Raw genomic sequence first — 16,276 nt, 5'->3', positions numbered from 1 at the left:
AGATATTTTCACCAAGCTTCCAAATATATAAAATTTGTCAAATTTGGTTTAGTGGATTTTATTCTATTTCATTTTGAAAACAGCATCAGGGAATAATTAATTAAATTCGAAAATCCTAGTTTGAATCTTGGGCTTTAGGCGGGAAACTAAACGGGCTGCACAGGGGAAGGAAAAATGGGCCGGCCCAGCAGTGCGTCCAGCGCAGCAGGCCGCCTGACAGCGTGGGGGCCACGCGTCAGTGGGTTTTAACCCAGCGAAACGGTACGCTGACGGTGAACCGTAGGATCAGAGCAAGATCGAACGGACGACAGGCGTCGTCGTCTCCGGCGAGAAGGGAGCTTACGGGCGGCGACAGTAGGGGGTCGGAGAGCACGTCGGAGCTCCGGCGATCGTCGGAGGGGTGCGCTGCGACGTTGTCGATGACGAGGAACCTCCTGGTAGCAGTGGCGGCTCCAACGGCGGCCTGGATCGACGGCGCCCTTCTCAGCACCTCCGCGGCTCCGATGATCAAATTGACTGGCTATGGTGGTGAATCGAGCAAGGGGTGAGGTTGAGGAGCTTGAGAAGAGGGAGGAGAGCAAGATTGGTGTGGAGAGTTGGGCACGGGGAGGTCTCCTTTTATAGTGGCGGGAGGTGGCCGGAGCGCTCGGATGAGGTCGTCGTCGGCGACGGTGCTACAGCGGCGGGGATGGACTGGCGATGACGCAGGCGTGTATGCGATGTCCTGGCGATGACGTGAAGCGTGATTGCGTTGAAAACGAGGCACAGGCGAGCTCGTCATCGTCCTCGCGAGCTGGATGTCCGTGGCGGACGTCGTCGGTGTGGGCGGGGCATACGGCGTTCCCGCGGGCCAATGGCCGTGTCTGGGCGGCTCACGGTGTCGTCGTGAAGCGTTTGGCGCAGGGAGCAAGGGCAGGGGTCAACGGAGGCGTCCTGGCGTCGACGTGGTCGGGCGCGTTCTGGAGCGTGCCCGTGCACGCTCTGTCGCGCGCGTGCATGATCTGGGTGTGTCTGGGCGCGCCTGGTTCGGGGGGTGTGATGCACTGATCGATCGTGGGCGTGTACCAGTCGATGCAGGGGAGTGAGGAGCACACGCTGGACATGGTGGTGCAAGCAGGGGTTGACCAGAGAGAGGGATGGCATGGAGAGGCCATGCCATGCTACGGCATGGCATGTCTTGGTCACCATGGTGACATCCCTGTGTACCAATTCTTGTCCATTGTGCTTGGCAAAGTATAGAAGCGTCAGAAGGGTACAGAGGATGACCTAGGGTTGAAGAGAGAGGCAAAGAACCATTGGTTTCTTTGATGCATGGGGTTGGCAGATTGGTGCTCACCACCGGTTCGACCAAATGGCCGCAAGAAGCTTTTTTGCAATTTTTTGGATGAATTTTGGTGGGTTTGAATCATACATTATTTGCAGTAGATTGGTAGTGGTGGTGGTCAATTTTGAAGTGTTGTGCAAAAATCCAAAATGCATATGATCTTAAATTTGTTTCAAGGTCCTTACTTTGCTTGATCCTATCTTTGAATCCAGAAGGAATTTGTATGTGGTTGCTTTACCAAAGTTGTTCACTTTTATGTTGTCTTGGATGAGGTGCAAAGGTTGGGCAAAGTTTAGTTTAGAAAACTTGAGAACATAGGACTCAAAGCAGGCATCAGGTTATAATTGGTCAATTTGACCATCATTGCATGTGAGTTGTTTTTGAATTCAAATTTGATTCAATTTGAGTTTCTTTGATTCCAAAGGTGTTTAATTGTTGTTAGTAGCCATCTACAACTAATGGTGCAAGCCATTATGGCCTAGATCAAGTGTTTGCATAATTAGCCAAAACCTTATGTGAGTGTGTGGGGTTTTTCTTTTTTATTTCTTATTTTATTTTTCTTGAGTTGGGGTGATCAAGTGATCATGTGATTAGGGTTTTGGGCACATTGGCACACACATCAACAATCATCATGGCAATATGCACACTTAGCACAAAATAAAATATGGGTATATGCAAAGCACTAGTGTTGTGAAAAAGTTTTTGTTGGTTCTCAAATTTGGATTTTGGGAATTTCTCTCTTTATCTCTTTATTGAATTTTTGGGATGTTACACGCTCTTGCTGCGAAGTTAGAGCGAAGCGAAAAAGCTCGCAAGAAGGCTGAAGAAGATGCTGCCGCTGTCGAAGGTCTTCGAAAAAGACTTCACGACGCAGAAACTTCTTTAAGTGACAACATATCTCAGCAGTCTGCGCGTGTTTGACGCGATTTTGTGCAAGTCGCGGCAATATTTTATTGCCTAGCAAATTGGCAAGAAAAGAAAATAGTTGAGGTTCACGTACAAGTACAGATCGATTCATGTGCTAGTGTGTGGATAACATGCAAGCGAAACTAGTATTGAACAAGATGTGTGCATGTACTCCTGAAGCTGGCCATTAAGTTGATACATGAAGCTAATAAATTAGCAATTGATCGATCTATCCAGCTTCATGGGCACGTACACGTATACAAGCCAAAATACTACGGCCTACTTACGGTCCGGCCGGCCGGCCGGCCGCGTGCGCGCGTACGTGCTGCCTACGTACGGGATTTGTTAGCCGCAGCTAACAGAGTGGAGGCGATAAGCATCGCAGCTGGAGCTAACTCGTGGCTGATGAGATAAAGCATATCTGCACCTAAACCAGTTCCGCAAGATACGGCAATCCATCGCAGTCCATCGCAATCCATTCAGCAGCGACTGCTTATAAAAGGAGACCGGTGGCAGGACGCAGGGGGGAGAAGAGCTCTCGCACCTGAAGACCGGACGCACAGCTCTCGTCCGTGAAGACGCAGCAGCCGGAGGCGCAGCTCGGAAGACACACCATGGAGACCTGAAGATCGAGACACACAATCCTCTCACGTACCAATCCAGCAACAGAAACAGCTAGGCAGAATCACACATCCATCCATCAAACACATACGGCCGGAGATCACCGATAAAAGCAAATAAGAGACACCAACCATGAAGGAGAAGATGACGGTTCCTAATGGTGAGAACAATGGTTGACTCTCTCTCTTCTTCTCTCTTAACATGCATACCACACCGTGGCGCAGAGCTGGCGTGGACGACGACCGTGGTGAAGCCGCCGGTGTGTAGCACGGCGACATGCTCCACTCCGCGAGCGACGTCCAAGGCGACGGCGTCATGGTGGCCGGGCTGCTGGCGTGTAGCCCGGGGACATTGTCAACTCCGCGAGCGACGCCCCAAGGACACGGCGTCATGGTGGCGGGGCTGCTAGCGTGGATCCCGGCTACATCCTCAACTCCGCGAGCGACGCCTAAGGACACGGCGTCATGGTGGCGGGGCTGCTAGCGTGGATCCCGGCGACATCCTCATCTCCACGAGTAGTCCAAGGCGACGGCGTCATGGTGGCGGGGCTGCCGGCGCGTAGCCCGGCGACATCCTCATCTCCACGAGCGACGTCCAGGGAGACAGCGTCATGGTGGCGGGGCTGCCGGCGGGTAGCCCGGCGACATCCTTTTCTCCACAAGGCGTAACGATGGAGCTCGTGTCATGGGTTGCCGGCGTGCAACGCGGCGCCCTCTCAACTCCCGCGAGCCACGACGACGACGTCAAGGCTGCCGGCGCGCGGCGCGACGCCATCTCCACCACCCGTGAGGAGTGATGACGACGCCCGTGAGGAGGCTGCCGGCGTGCAGCGTGACGCCCCCTCCACGACGCTTCCGAGGCGCGATGACAATGGGCAATGCCGACGCGCAGCGTGGCGCCGTATTCAGCACCCATAAGGCGTGATGACAACGAGTCCGTGCCACGGCTGCCGGCGTGGAGCAAGGCGCCATCTCCATCATACTGCGAGGTGTGATGACGAGTCAATGCCCAGCATGTCGGCGTGCAGCCTGTCATCATCTCCACCACGCACATCGACGAAGCCGGCCGTCTATGCATGCAGAGCGGCATCTTCTCCACCATACCCACGACGCCGACCTTGACAAGGCCACCGGCGTGCGTCGCGACGCCATCTCTATGGTACCCGTGAGGCGAGGCTGCCGGCGTGCAGCGCGGCGCCATCACCACGGCACCTGCGAGGCGCGACGACGACGTCCTTGACGGGGCTGCCGGCATGCAGCATGGCACCATCTCCACCACCAATGGGACGCGGCGACGACGTCCGTACCAGGGCTGCCGGCGTCCAGCGCGGCGCCACCTCCACCATAACGGCGAAACGCAGCGACGACATCCGTGCCGGGGCTGCCGGCGTGCAGCACGGCGCCATCTCCACCACCCGTGAGGCGCGAGACGACGCCCGTGAAGAGGTTGCCGTCATGCAGCGCGATGCCGTCTCCACGGCGCCCACGAGACGCAACGACGATGTCCGTGCCAGGCATGCCAGCGCGGCGCCATCTACACCTCCCGTGAGGCACGACGACGTCCGCGACGAGGCTGCCGGCGGGTAATGCGGCGCCATCAACTCCATGGCACACGCGAGGCGTGACGACGACATCCGCGACGGGGCTGCCGGCGCGTAGCATGGTGCCATCAGCACCACAACCGCGAGGCGCGACGACGACGTCCGCGACGAGGCTGCCAGCGCGTAGCATCGCGCCATCAACACCACACCCGCGAGGCGCGACAACTACGTCCGCGATGAGGCTGCCGGGGTGTAACATGGCGCCATCAACACCACACCCGCGAGGTGCGACGACGACGTCCGCGACGAGGCTGCCGGCGGGTAGCACGGCTCCATCAACTCCATGGCACACGCGAGGTGTGACGACGACGTCCGCGACGAGGCTGCCGGCGCGTAGCATGGCGCCATCGACACCACACCCGCGAGGCGCGATGATACGTCTCCAACGTATCGATAATTTCTTATGTTCCATGCTACTTTATTGATGATACCTACATGTTTTATGCACACTTTATGTCGTATTTATGCATTTTCTGGAACTAACCTATTAACAAGATGCCGAAGTGCCAGTTCCTGTTTTCTGCTGTTTTTGGTTTCAGAAATCCTAGTAACGAAATATTCTCGGAATTGGACGAAATCAACGCCCAGGTTCCTATTTTGCCCGGAAGCATCCAGAACACCCGAGAGCCGCCAGAGGGGGGCCCTGTGGGCCCCAGATGACATGGTGGCGCGGCCAGGGCTGGGCCCGCGCCACCCTATGGTGTGGTCGCCCCTTTGACCCTCCTGCGCCGCCTCTTCGCCTATTTAAAGCCCCTGCATCGAAAACCCTTACGGAGGAGAGAAAAGTTCCAGAGCCGCCGCCATCGCGAAGCCAAGATCTGGGGGACAGGAGTCTCTGTTCCGGCACCCTGCCGGAGCGGGGAAGTGCCCCCGGAAGGCTTCTCCATCGACACCGCTGCCATCTCCACCGCCATCTTCATCACCGCTGCTGCTCCCATGAGGAGGGAGTAGTTCTCCATCGAGGCTCGGGGCTGTACCGGTAGCTATGTGGTTAATCTCTCTCCTATGTACTTCAATACAATGATCTCATGAGCTGCTTTACATGATTGAGATCCATATGATGAGCTTTGTATCGCTACTAGTTATGTGCTACTCATGTGATGTTATTAAAGTAGTCTATTCCTCCTGCATGGTGTAAAGGTGCTAGTGTGTGCACCGTGTGGTTCTTGTCGTAGGCTATGATCATGATCTCTTGTAGATCGTGGAGTTAATTATCATTATGATAGTATTGATGTGATCTATTCCTCCTTCATAGTGTAATGTGGACAGTGCGTGCGCTATGTTAGTTCTTGGTTTATTTTGCAATGATCTATTATGCTCTAAGGTTACTTAAACATGAATATCGAATGTTGTGGAGCTTGTTAACTCCGGCATTGAGGGTTCGTGTAATCCTACGCAACGAATGATGTTCATTATCAAACAAGAGTGTATGTAGCACATATGAGAAAGAGTTATTTATTATGCGATCAATGTTGAGAGTGTCCACTAGTGAAAGTATGATCCCTAGGCCTTGTTCCTAAATACTGAAGTCGCTGCTTGTTTACTGTTCTACTGCATGTTTACTTCCCGCAATATTACTACCATCAACTGCACGCCAGCAAGCACTTTTCTGGCGCCATACTACTGCTCATATTCATTCATACCACCTGTATTTCACTATCTCTTCGCCGAACTAGTGCACCTATTAGGTGTGTTGGGGACACAAGAGACTTCTTGCTTTGTGGTTGCAGGGTTGCTTGAGAGGGATATCTTTGACCTCTTCCTCCCTGAGTTCGATAAACCTTGGGTAATCCACTTAAGGGAAACTTGCTGCTGTTCTACAAACCTCTGCTCTTGGAGGCCCAACACTGTCTACAAGAATAGAAGCACCCGTAGACATCAAGCACTTTTCTGGCGCCGTTGCCGGGGAGGGAAGGTAAACGGCACTCACACATTGGCAAGCCCGGCAACTAAGCACTTTTCCTCCCTCGTCAACTACGCGCCAAGCACTTTTCTGGCGCCGTTGCCGGGGAGGAAAGGTAAAAGGTACTCACACTTCGGTTCCAGGTAACAGTACTTTTCTGGCGCCATTGTGTGTGTGCTCGAAGCTATTTCCTTTAGACTCTGCAATTGCGACATTTGGTTTCTTGTTTACACTAGTTAGGCATAATGGACAACAATGAGCTTCTTATTCTATTTCCTGATTTAAGACATGGATGGTTTGATGCGAAAATTAAAAAACCCATGGAACATATTAATATGAATGCTTTGAACACTATTGTTGCTAATGCTATGGAAAATTCTAAGCTTGGGGAAGCTGGCTTTGATGAGCATGATATTTTTAGTCCCCCAAGCATTGAGAAGAAAATTTACTTTGATGATACTTTGCCTCCCATTTATGATGATTATAATGATAGTAGTCTTTTGTTACCACCTGTTATGGAGGATAAATTTGATTATGATTACAATATACCTCCTATATTTGATAGCTACTTTGTTGAATTTGCTCCCACTACAATGAATAAGAATGACTATGCTTATGTTGGGAGTAGTAATTATTTTATGCATGAGACTCATGATAAGAATGCTTTATGTGATAGTTATATTGTTGAGTTTGCTCATGTTGCTACTGAAAGTTATTATGAGAGAGGAAAATATGGTTGTAAAAATTTTCATGTTACTAAAACACCTCTCTATGTGCTGAAATTTTTGAAGCTACACTTGTTTTATCTTCCTATGCTTGTTACTTTGCTCTTCATGAACTTGTTTATTCACAAGATTCCTATGCATAGGAAGCATGTTAGACTTAAATGTGTTTTGAATTTGCCTCTTGATGCTCTCTTTTGCTTCAACTACTATTTCTTGCGAGTGCATCATTAAAACTGCTGAGCCCATCTTTATGGCTATAAAGAAAGAACTTCTTGGAAGATAACCCATGTGTTTATTTTACTACAGCAATTTTTGTTTTGTTGAGTCTTGGAAGTTGTTTACTACTGTAGCAACCTCTCCTTATCATGTTTTTGTGCCAAGTAAAGTTTCTATGTCAAAGTTGATGTTATATTTGGGATCGCTGCGCAGAAACAGCATTGCTGTCTGTCACGAATCTGGGCACAGTTCTCTGTAGAAAATTCGAAAAAATCTGCCAATTTACGAGCGTGATCCTCAGATATGTACGCAACTTTCATTAGTTTTGAGTTTTTCCATTTGAGTAAGTCTGGTGCCATCTTAAAATTCGTCTTTACGGACTGTTCTGTTTTTGACAGATTCTGCCTTTTATTTCGCATTGCCTCTTTTGCTATGTTGGATTCATTTCTTTGATCCATTAATGTCCAGTAGCATTATGCAATGTCCAGAAGTGTTAAGAATGATTGTGTCACCTCTGAACATGTGAATTTTTGATTATGCACTAACCCTCTAATGAGTTTGCTTGAAGTTTGGTGTGAAGGAAGTTTTCAAGGGTCAATAGAAGAGGGTGATATAATGTGATCGAGAAGAGTGAAAGGTCTAAGCTTGGGGATGCCCCGGTGGTTCATCCCTGCATATTTCAAGAAGACTCAAGCATCTAAGCTTGGGGATGCCCAAGGCATCCCCTTCTTCATCGACAACTTATCAGGTTTCTTCTAGTGAAACTATATTTTTATTCGGTCACATCTTATGTTCTTTACTTGGAGCGTCTGTGTGCTTTTATTTTTTCTTTTGTTTTGTTATCTTAGTTCTCTGAATAAGTTCATCCTTGTGTGGGAGAGAGACACGCTCCGCTGGTTCGTATGAACACATGTGTTCTTAGCTCATAATATTCATGGCGAAGTTTCCTCTTCGTTAAATTGTTATATGGTTGGAATTGAAAAATGCTACATGTAGTAATTGGTAAAATGTCTTGGATAATGTGATACTTGGCAATTGTTGTGCTCATGTTTAAGCTCTTGTATCATATACTTTGCACTCATTAGTGAAGAAATACATAGAGCATGCTAAAATTTGGTTTGCATAATTGGTCTCTCTAAGGTCTAGATAATTTCTAGTATTGAGTTTGAACAACAAGGAAGACGGTGTAGAGTCTTATAATGCTTACAATATGTCTTTTATGTGAGTTTTGCTGCACCGGTTCATCCTTGTGTTTGTTTCAAATAAACCTTGCTAGCCTAAACCTTGTATCGAGAGGGAATACTTCTCATGCATCCAAATACTTGAGCCAATATTCATGCCATTTGTGTCCACCATACCTACCTACTACATGGTATTTCTCCGCCATTCCAAAGTAAATTGCTTGAGTGCTACCTTTAAACAATTCAAAAGTTAGTACCTCTTATTTGTGTCAATGTTTTATAGCTCATGAGGAAGTATGTGGTGTTTATCTTTCAATCTTGTTGGGCAACTTTCACCAATGGACTAGTGGCTTCATCCGCTTATCCAATAATTTTGCAAAAAGAGCTGGCAATGAGGTTCCCAGCCTCAATTAATTAACTTGCATTAATAATTCTCTTCACATGCTTTGCTCTGATCTATCAGTAAGCAACTTAAATTTGCAAATAGACACTCCTCCATGGTATGTGAATGTTGGAAGGCACCCGAGGATTCGGTTAGCCATGGCTTGTGAAAGCAAAGGTGGGGAGGAGTGTCATCCATAAATAAAGAAAAACTAAACTAAAATACATGTGTAAACAAAAGAGAAGAGGGATGATCTACCTTGGTGGTAGAGATAACGTCCTTCATGGGAGCCGCTCTTGAAAGTCTGGTTGATGAGGTAGTTAGAGTGCCCACTACCATTCGTTGACAACAACAAACACCTCTCAAAATTTTACTTTTATGCTCTCTTTATGTTTTCAAAATCAAAGCTCTAGCACAAATATAGCAATCGATGCTTTCCTATTTGAAGGACCATTCTTTTACTTTTATTGTTGAGTCAGTTTACCTATCTCCTTCCACCTCAAGAAGCAAACACTTGTGTGAACTGTGCATTAATTCCTACAAACTTGCATATTGCACTTGTTATATTACTTTATGTTGACAATATCCATGAGATATACATGTTACAAGTTGAAAGCAACCGCTGAAACTTAATCTTCCATTGTGTTGCTTCAATGTCTATACTTTAAATTATTGCTTTATGAGTTAACTCTTATGCAAGACTTATTTATGCTTGTCTTGAAGTACTATTCATGAAAAGTCTTTGCTTTATGATTCATTTGTTTACTCATGTCATTACCATTGTTTTGATCGCTGCATTCATTACATATGTTTACAATATGATCAAGGTTATGATGGCATGTCACTTAAGAAATTATCTTTGTTATCGTTTTACCTGCTCGGGACGAGCAGAACTAAGCTTGGGGATGCTGATACGTCTCCAACGTATCGATAATTTCTTATGTTCCATGCTACTTTATTGATGATACCTACATGTTTTATGCACACTTTATGTCGTATTTATGCATTTTCTGGAACTAACCTATTAACAAGATGCCGAAGTGCCAGTTCCTGTTTTCTGCTGTTTTTGGTTTCAGAAATCCTAGTAACGAAATATTCTCGGAATTGGACGAAATCAACGCCCAGGTTCCTATTTTGCCCGGAAGCATCCAGAACACCCGAGAGCCGCCAGAGGGGGGCCCTATGGGCCCCAGATGACATGGTGGCGCGGCCAGGGCTGGGCCCGCGCCACCCTATGGTGTGGTCGCCCCTTTGACCCTCCTGCGCCGCCTCTTCGCCTATTTAAAGCCCCTGCATCGAAAACCCTTACGGAGGAAGCCACGATACGAGAAAAGTTCCAGAGCCGCCGCCATCGCGAAGCCAAGATCTGGGGGACAGGAGTCTCTGTTCCGGCACCCTGCCGGAGCGGGGAAGTGCCCCCGGAAGGCTTCTCCATCGACACCGCTGCCATCTCCACCGCCATCTTCATCACCGCTGCTGCTCCCATGAGGAGGGAGTAGTTCTCCATCGAGGCTCGGGGCTGTACCGGTAGCTATGTGGTTAATCTCTCTCCTATGTACTTCAATACAATGATCTCATGAGCTGCTTTACATGATTGAGATCCATATGATGAGCTTTGTATCGCTACTAGTTATATGCTACTCATGTGATGTTATTAAAGTAGTCTATTCCTCCTGCATGGTGTAAAGGTGCTAGTGTGTGCACCGTGTGGTTCTTGTCGTAGGCTATGATCATGATCTCTTGTAGATCGTGGAGTTAATTATCATTATGATAGTATTGATGTGATCTATTCCTCCTTCATAGTGTAATGTGGACAGTGCGTGCGCTATGTTAGTTCTTGGTTTATTTTGCAATGATCTATTATGCTCTAAGGTTACTTAAACATGAATATCGAATGTTGTGGAGCTTGTTAACTCCGGCATTGAGGGTTCGTGTAATCCTACGCAACGAATGATGTTCATTATCAAACAAGAGTGTATGTAGCACATATGAGAAAGAGTTATTTATTATGCGATCAATGTTGAGAGTGTCCACTAGTGAAAGTATGATCCCTAGGCCTTGTTCCTAAATACTGAAGTCGCTGCTTGTTTACTGTTCTACTGCATGTTTACTTCCCGCAATATTACTACCATCAACTGCACGCCAGCAAGCACTTTTCTGGCGCCATACTACTGCTCATATTCATTCATACCACCTGTATTTCACTATCTCTTCGCCGAACTAGTGCACCTATTAGGTGTGTTGGGGACACAAGAGACTTCTTGCTTTGTGGTTGCAGGGTTGCTTGAGAGGGATATCTTTGACCTCTTCCTCCCTGAGTTCGATAAACCTTGGGTAATCCACTTAAGGGAAACTTGCTGCTGTTCTACAAACCTCTGCTCTTGGAGGCCCAACACTGTCTACAAGAATAGAAGCACCCGTAGACATCACGCGACGACGACGTCCGCGACGAGGCTGCCGACGCGTAGCATCGCGCCATCAACACCACACCCGCGAGGCGCGACAACGACGTCCGCGACGAGGATGCCGGCGTGTAACATGGCGCCATCAACACCACATCCGTGAAGCACGGCGACAATGTCCATGCCGAGGCTGCCGGCGTGTAGCGCGACGCCATCACCACCACACTTATGGGGCGTGACGACAATGCCCGGGTTTGTCGGCGTGCAGCGCGACGCCATCTTCAACTCCACACCATGCCACCGACGACGACGTCGGGGCTGCCGGCGTACAGCCCGGCGCCATCCGCCATGGCGAGGACGACGTCGACCTTGACGAGGCTGCCGGCGTGTAGCGCGGCGCCATCAATATACCACACTTGCGAGGCGAGGCGAGACGACACCTTTGACGCCCCTCCCCCACTAGTCCGTGAGACGACATCCTTGTCTATACCGACAGCCATTAACTTGGCGTTGGTCCAAGACGAGGCGCCGACCACATTGGCTACACCGACTGGCGTGTGCGTCGGTTTTCACACCGACGCCAATCTCCAACTACAACTTACTCCCACGAGACATATACCCCTTGCGCACCCCGACGAGGCTGCTGGCGTCGAGAAGTCCCAGCTGAGCGGACCCATGCTACTCCAACCCAACCTACACCAACATCGTCAAGACCGACGAGGCACGACGACGAGGGTGGGCGTGGCTGGAGCAAAGGCCACGCCTCATGCGGCGCGTGTACCGACGAGGACACGGGCTCTGCCGCCGCGCACACACACCACCACATCATGCATGGAGAACGCGAAGCGAAGACGACGAAGACGACCACACGGCTTAATCGGAGGTGTCTCGCGGCGTAACCCGCGGGAGTAATTAACCGGGTGCCTTCCGAGGCCCCGGGAACCAGGAGATCGCAATCGCCATAGTCAGGCTGGCCGCGCGAGCAGGCCACAAAGCGCTTTGTATTGGGGAACTTGTACTTTGTTTCTCCAAGAGAGATTAATGAAATGCATGCTTCCCTATCTTTTTCTTGTGTACTACGGTACACTGGCACGCCCGCACTTCTTTATTTTACCCCGGCGCATGAGAGAAACACGCTACCATCCTCCCCCTCAACGTAGCGCATCTGTCTTTCACAGACATTTTTCTCGTGTCAAACAGCGCGCGAGAAATAAATTCTTACTCGCCTGGAGTCGCAAAGTCGATGTTTTGTCAGTAAGTGATGAAGTCTCCATTTGTTTCTTCAGATCCTTTTGTGTGTCCTTTGCTTGCTTTTTCCTGACAAACTTCTTTTACTCATTCAGGGAAAACGCAACAAGATTATGAACTAGAAAGTCCTGAAGGTGATCCTCTTCTTGACGCGATGTCTCTTCTTGAGATCCACGGAGATGAGGCCCGCGAAGGCCTTGCTGAAGCTAGGACAGGCCTGTCGCGGCTTTTCCCGTACTTCTTCAAGAAGAAGGAGGTACCTGCGACTTTTGTCGCTCTCGCCAAGTGCTTCAACTCTCAAGAGGACCTTGGACTTCAACTTCTCCAAGAAGGGTTGAAAGTTGGTGTCGAAGCTACCATTGCCTTGGTTGCTGACAGCCAACAAGAAGTCGACTGGGCAAGGGTTGGCAATACGGAGGAGATGGAGACGAAGAGGTGGCAGTCGCTGATTAAAGCCGCCAAGCCCAATTCGAAGAAGATCCTCGCCTACCTCGGATACAGTCCAACTCCTGCTCCTAGCTCGTCGAAGCCGGAGGTCAAGTAGACCACCTTGTCTTCTTTTTTAGTTTTAACTTCTCTTTTGGCGGTGTCGCCCTAGTAATTGTAGCGACAACTGCTTCGGTAGTTCATTAGGGACCCTTCTTTTGTAATAGCCATGTACATACTTTCAGAATCAATGGAAATCTATCTTTGCTTGATGATTGATGTTGAATCTTCTATTTTCAGTTGATTTTTGACAACTATACTGCAACTCCTCGTCCTTCCGAAGTTTTTCCTGCTTCGTCCTGTTTGAAGAAGACACCTGTTGCTGTCGAACTTATTGAAGATTCATCGAGTAAAGGTTCGGCACAAGATTTGGAAGAACTTCGCCAACAACTCCAATCTATGAAGAAACAGTCACTTATGATAATGGAGCAGTCTCGAAAATCTTCCGAGAGAGAAAAAATTGAGCTTCAACAGGCTCAAGATAACATAGCTGGAAAGGAAACTGCAATTTCTGAGGCTGCCGAAGCTTCTGCCCGAGAAAATTACATGCTTCAGCTGATGACTGACGCTAGCTTGGATATGACAGGTATGCTTTATTTAACTTGGTCGTGCTTGATGTTTCTCTTGCTGTCTTCTCTATCCTTGCTGATTCTGACCAAAACAGGTTCTTTTTTGGACACTGCTGCCGAGGATCAACGTGTTGAGGCTCGATCCAATGCGGTCCTCAGACTTGCACTGCAGCATGGTTCTAACTTTTGGGGTACAGCTGAACGTACCCGCCAAATTGTCAGATTTCAAGATCGCGCGGGTCAGGTCCGCGAATTTCTCGACTTCTGTACGAGGACGTTATCTTTAGTTTACTGCACCATGTTCCCGTGCAATAAGATGCCAGAAACCCTTCCTGATTTGATGGAGAAATTTCGGGATGCACCTCGGATCCATGGTTTCGTGCGTGCCCAGTTATCTGCTGGCGTCAGATTTGCTATGATGATGATACAAATTTGCTATCCAAAGTTGGACATGAGCAAAATTGTCTCCAAGTGCCTGGCCAAGATGGCGAAAAGGAAGAGGAATGTTGGCAAAATTGATGACATTGTAACCCCTGTAGCAGAAGATATGATGGATGAACTTCTTCGGATGGATGCTGAGTTCTTCGTGAAGGGCAGCTATGCTGAACATAGTACCCGTGCTGCAAATGATGAACGGTTGACTATAGATAATATACTGCGCAGCAATTGAACATTTATTTCCCAAGAGTTGTATCTTGTATGTTGTAAACATGATCTATATTGTAAAGTCACTAGATTTGTTATTTTTCCTTGTCAAGCCCTCGGGCGTTTTGGTGGCGATTTTTTTTCTATAATGCGAGGTTGACCCAACGCAGAATAAATTATATTGAGTGTACTATTTTTGCGGGTGTTAGCCCCCGAGCTTTTTGTTGATCACTATTTTGTATCACTGTTTTATTTTGCGAGGTGCTTTGCACCAAGGCGAAATATTTTGCAAGTTGTATTCGTCGACATTGTGTATATATATATTGTATCTTCTGGGCGCGAGCCCCCAATCTTGTCAAAGAAAAAGATGTATATCTCTACTATCTTTATTATATTGTAGCACCGCGAGTTTGCCTCATTAAAAACCTTTTCCAGCCCCGCTCGGTGCCCTGAAAAAGGAAAAGAGTGCGTCTGAAAACTCGCGGGCAGTTCAGTACATTGTAGCTTTTACAAGGAGGACTATATTTTCGACTCTAGGCGTAAAAACGCCTGAGTTGTGCCACGTTCCAAGGATTTGGCTCGGCAACTCCTGACTTCTTGTCCTTTATCCTGTATGCTACTCCTTCAATTACTTCTGTGACGATGTAAGGGCCAAGCCATGGCGACTCGAGTTTTTCATGGCTTTTTTGATTGAGTCGTAAAACCAAGTCTCCAACCTGAAAAGATCGTGGTCGCAACCGTCGACTGTGGTAATTTTTTAGATCTTGCTGGTACTTCGCGACCCGTGATAACACTTCGTCTCGAGCTTCATCGAGTGCGTCGACATCATCCTCCAAAGCTCTTCTGGAAGTTTCTTCATCGTACTCTGTGACTCTTGGAGAATCATGCTCTATTTCTATCGGCAGTACTGCTTCAGCTCCATGGACCAGAAAGAACGGCGTCTCCTGTGTCGCTGTATTTGGTGTTGTTCGGATACTCCATAACACGCTTGGCAACTCTTCTGGCCAAGTATGTCGAGCTTTTTCCAATGGTCCTAACAAGCGTTTCTTGATACCATTGCAGATGATACCATTGGCTTTCTCGACTTGACCGTTAGTCTGCGGGTGCGCAACTGATGCAAAGTGCAATTTGATGCCCACCTCTGCACAGTATGCCTTGAATTCCTTGGATGTGAAATTACTGCCATTGTCCGTGACGATGCTATGAGGTACTCCAAACCGAAAGACAATGCTTTTCACAAACTTGATTGCTGACGCTCCATCTGGTGAATTTATCGGCTTTGCTTCTATCCACTTGGTAAATTTGTCGACAGCGACGAGCATATACTCGTATCCACCTGGCGAGGCCTTGTGTAATTTTCCTACCATATCAAGACCCCATTGATCAAAGGGCCAAGATAGCGGTATTGGCATTAGCTCTGCTGCCGGAGAATGAGGCTTTGCGGCAAATCTTTGGCACGCGTCGCAAGTTCGCACTGTTTCCTTCGCGTCCTCGATTGCTGTCAACCAATAAAATCCTGCTCTGAAAACCTTGGTCGCGATAGCTCGACTGCTTGTGTGATGACCACATATTCCTTCGTGTACTTCTTTCAGGATTATCCTTCCTCGGGTGTGACGCACCTTTGTAACACACCCGAAATATTTCGCTTGTACAACTCCCCTTTGACCATAGTAAAAGCTTTGGAACGTCTGATTACTCGCCTTGCTTCTATTGGATCGTCGGGTATTGTTTTCCTTAGGATGTACGATATGTACGCCTGCATCCATGGAATTTGCACCATCATGACTAGCTCCTCTTCCTCTTCCAGTGTTTCTTTCGTATCCCCTGAGGGTTTCTCGTCCTTCTCCTTCTTCTTTGGTTTCATCGGCTTTGTGGATCTCTCGGCTATTTCTTCCCAAAACACGCCTGGTGGAATCGCGAGACACTGCGACCCGATGTTTGCAAGAACATTGGCTTCATCGTTGCTCAACCTGCTGATGTGATTTACCTTGCATCCATCAAACAGCTTTTCTAGCTCGTTATACATCTCCTTGTATGCCATCATACTCTCATTGATTGCATCACATTG

Source organism: Lolium perenne, chromosome 5 (assembly GCF_019359855.2).
Source record: "Lolium perenne isolate Kyuss_39 chromosome 5, Kyuss_2.0, whole genome shotgun sequence".
Classification (NCBI taxonomy): Eukaryota; Viridiplantae; Streptophyta; class Magnoliopsida; order Poales; family Poaceae; genus Lolium; species Lolium perenne.
Note: the sequence above shows the minus strand (reverse complement) of the source record.